General features: G+C 39.5%; 1 non-coding gene across 1 annotated transcript; it reads left to right on the top strand.

Annotated features, from left to right (window-relative positions):
* Positions 1–2,634: 2,634 nt before the first annotated feature.
* LOC146929297 (small nucleolar RNA R71) lies at positions 2,635–2,741 on the top strand. The gene has a single exon (XR_015009104.1). It is a non-coding gene; the product is annotated as a small nucleolar RNA R71 (small nucleolar RNA).
* The last annotated feature ends 860 nt before the right edge of the window (positions 2,742–3,601 follow it).

Genomic DNA, 3,601 nt, shown 5'->3' with positions numbered 1-3,601 from the left:
AAATCTATTGAGCTCAAGAATTCATAAGTGAAATTTTCATAACCCCGCATAGGTTTCAGCAAATCAGTCCAACCTAACTTTCCTATCAACCTAGGAACATCATCAAACAGCTCTAGCACATCTAAAGTGTTGGGATCAGGATAACGGGAAGGATGCAAGTGTTTAGAGATGAGATTTTATACCTGTCCCTTTGCTTGTTGTTTTTGAACTGGATCCCATGATTCTTCACTTGGGCTTGCTTCTTTGGGGGAGGTCCTCCTTGAGAGCTTGCTGGTTCTTTACCACTTCTTCTTGAAGCCATTGACCCTTGTTGGAATTGGTTTTGACTTTGGGGTTTTGGTGAAGGTTAGGGTTTTGATGAGAATTTGAGTAGAAAGGGTTGGTTTTGGATTGGGGTTGATGTTTAAGTGAGGTTTATGGTTTTAGATGTGGAGATTGGTGAAGGTTTGGTGGTTTTTGGGTTAGGGTTAATGGAGATAAGGGTTTGGTGAATTATGTGTTTGAGTGGGTGAAAGATGTTTTTGATGGGAGGGTTTTGTTTTGGATGAGATTTGTGATTGATTGGTGAAAGAATTGAGTGATTTGGTTGGGTTTTGATGAAGTTATGAAGGTTTGGAGTTTAAGAGTTATGGAGGTTTAGAGAGAGGGTTAGAAGATGAAAGAAGTTTGTGGTTTGAGAATGAATGGAGAAGAAGAAGAAAAATTGGTATATAGGATGCTAGAAGTCGGGCACGACCGTGCCACCCTTTGGCACGGGCTGTGCCAACATTCTGACTTTGGACTTCAACTTTTATTCACAAACCATGGCACGGCCGTGCCATCCTCAGCACGGGCCGTGCCAACATTCTGGACCTGGGGGCTTCAAAATTTTTCAGTTTTTTCGAATCAACTTGGACAATTACCTACAAAAACACTTAAAACAAAGAAAAACAAAACAAAAGCGATTAAATGCGTGGGTTGCCTCCCACGAAGCGCTCTTTTAATGTCATTAGCTTGACGGTTAGAAAGAGTCCTTAGAATGGATCAAAGATATCATATTGTGGAGATGACGCTATAAAACGTTCTTTCACAACATGATCGTTAAGCATGCAACAAGAGTAAAGAGCGGGACCTTTCATAACGTTTTCCAACTCAAATCCTACCATCTTATCACTCACTTGAAAGACTATCCTACCAAGTTTAACATCAATGAGAGCTCTTGCAGTTGCAAGGAAAGGTCTACCTAGGATTATGGGGACGTCATCGTCCTCTTCAATGTCAACGACTACAAAATCAGTTGGGATGTATATCCCTTCTATCTTAACAGGTATGTCCTCGACAAATCCTACAAGTTTCATGGTAGAACGATCAACAATTTTTAATTCCATTTCGGTAGGTTTCAACTCTCCTATCCCTATCCTTTTAAGAAGAGACAAAGGCAGCAAACTAACACTAGCTCCTAAGTCACATAAGGCTTTGTTTATGGTTTCATTTCCAATTTCACATGGTATGGCAAAGCTACCTGGATTTCTAAGCTTAGGGGGTGCTTCTTGGATGATTGCACTAGTTTCCTTAGCCAAGGCTATTGTCTCATTATGCTCTATAGCCCTTTTCTTTGAAAAAATTTTCTTTAAAAACTTGGCATATAGAGGCATCCTAGACAAAGCTTCAGCAAAGGGAAGTTTAATGCAAATTTTCCTAAGTATGTTAACAAATTTTTCAAACTTACCCTCTAGTTTAAGCTTTTCAGGATTTAAGGGGGATGGAGTTTTGTTTTCTTCAAGTGGTTTTGCTTCTTCTATCACAACTTTATCACCTAAGGGCTTGACATTTTCTTTCCCAATGTTTTTAACCTTAGCAAAAGTTTCGCCTAACTTACTACCCCTAAAAGATATGACATTAACTTGGGCTTTGGGATTGGCTTCGGTTTGACCAGGAAAGACTCCCGGTGTTTGGGAAGAGGTAGCCACTTGTTGGGCTATTTGAGCGATTTGAGTTTCAAGCATTTTAGAGTGAGTAGCAATAGAATTAACCTTGGTATTGAGCTTGGAAAGAGAATCATTCAGAAATCCAGTTTGGTTTTTAAGTTCTTGAAGTTGTTTGTTTTGGTTGGCAATAGAATTTTCCAACAAAATTTCCAAATTGGATTTCTGAGTGAATCTTTGGTTGTTTGCATAACCGGGTGGTGCTACTTGTCCATAGGGATTTTGGTTTTTATAAAAATTTTGATTTTGTCTCATCCCTTGGTTGTATTGAGCATAATTCATTTGCTCAACACCATTAATAGCACTACCTAGTTGGCAATCAACACCAGCATGACCGGTTATACCACATATTTCACAAGAAGGAGTAGAAGCAGAATTGATAGCACTAACATTGAGTTTTTCAAGTTTTTCAGTTAGTGTATCAATTTTAAAAGCGAGGTGGTCATAGTTAGAGACTTCGTACATACCTGCCTCCTTTTTGGAGGATGAAGAACTAGAGGTGGCTCTCTCGTCGGTCCATTTGTAATGATTTTGAGCCATGTCTTCAATCAAGGCATACGCCTCCGTGTAGTTCTTATTTATAAGTGCTCCACCTGCAGCTGCATCAACAGACATCTTAGTGGTATAAGACAAGCCATTATAAAAAGTGTGGACTATAAGCCACTTCTCTAGGCCATGGTGGGGACAAAGTCTTAGCATTTCTTTGAAACGCTCCCACGCCTCATAGAGAGAGTCCCCATCTTTTTGGTTGAACCGCGTGATTTGGTCTCTAAGTTTAGCGGTTTTAGATGGTGGAAAGAAACGGGCAAGGAATGCTTGTCTCATCTGATCCCATGAAGTAATGGAACCGACTTCGAGGGAATGGAACCAAGCGCTAGCTCTATCCCTTAAGGAAAAGGGAAAGAGATGAAGTCTTACGGCTTCTTGGTTCTCCTTCATGGTTCCACTAATTCGTAGGAAAACAGAGATGTGAAGATTGGGATCCTTAGTGGGGGATCCCGAGAATTGGTTTTGCTGCACCAAGTTAAGTAGGGCAGGCTTGATTTCAAAGTTGTCATCCTCAACCGTTGGGTACACAATAACAGCTTGTGGCTCAGCCGTAGACGGCGTTGCATACTCTTTGAGAGTGCGATTGGCCATGGCGGTGTTATTTTGTGCGTCTCTCTTTCGTCTATGCAAATACCTTTCGATCTCGTTGATTATTACAACTCGATTTCTGTTTTTTCGCATAAAAAATTGAGAACCCAAGAAGTTAACAATGATAGAAAAATAAAAAGTTAAAAATAAAAATAAAAAGAAAAGAGAAAGAAGAAGAGAGAATTCTAATCACTAAAAAAAAGCTAATTAAATTAGTTAACTCCCCGGCAGCGGCGCCAAAAACTTGATAGAGCCAAACCGCAAGTGCACGGCCTATCGAAGTAATAGTAGTAAGTAGAGTATCGTTCCGCTAGGGAGTTGTTCAACTTAATTAACTTTTTAATGAATGATTAGAGGAGAGAAAGTTGATAAGGAAGAGTTTGATTGCTGAAGGTAAAAACAATAATAATAAAGGGCCTTAGGATCATTGGTTCATCTTAATAACTAATCCTTCACTAGACAAAACCTAAACATCTAATTTCATGATTTACACACTAATT

The sequence above is a fragment of the Medicago sativa genome, chromosome 4, assembly GCF_051527215.1.
Source record: "Medicago sativa cultivar Bolivia chromosome 4, Bolivia_mono, whole genome shotgun sequence".
NCBI lineage: Eukaryota > Viridiplantae > Streptophyta > Magnoliopsida > Fabales > Fabaceae > Medicago > Medicago sativa.
Note: the sequence above shows the minus strand (reverse complement) of the source record. Positions and strands in the feature narration are given on the sequence as shown.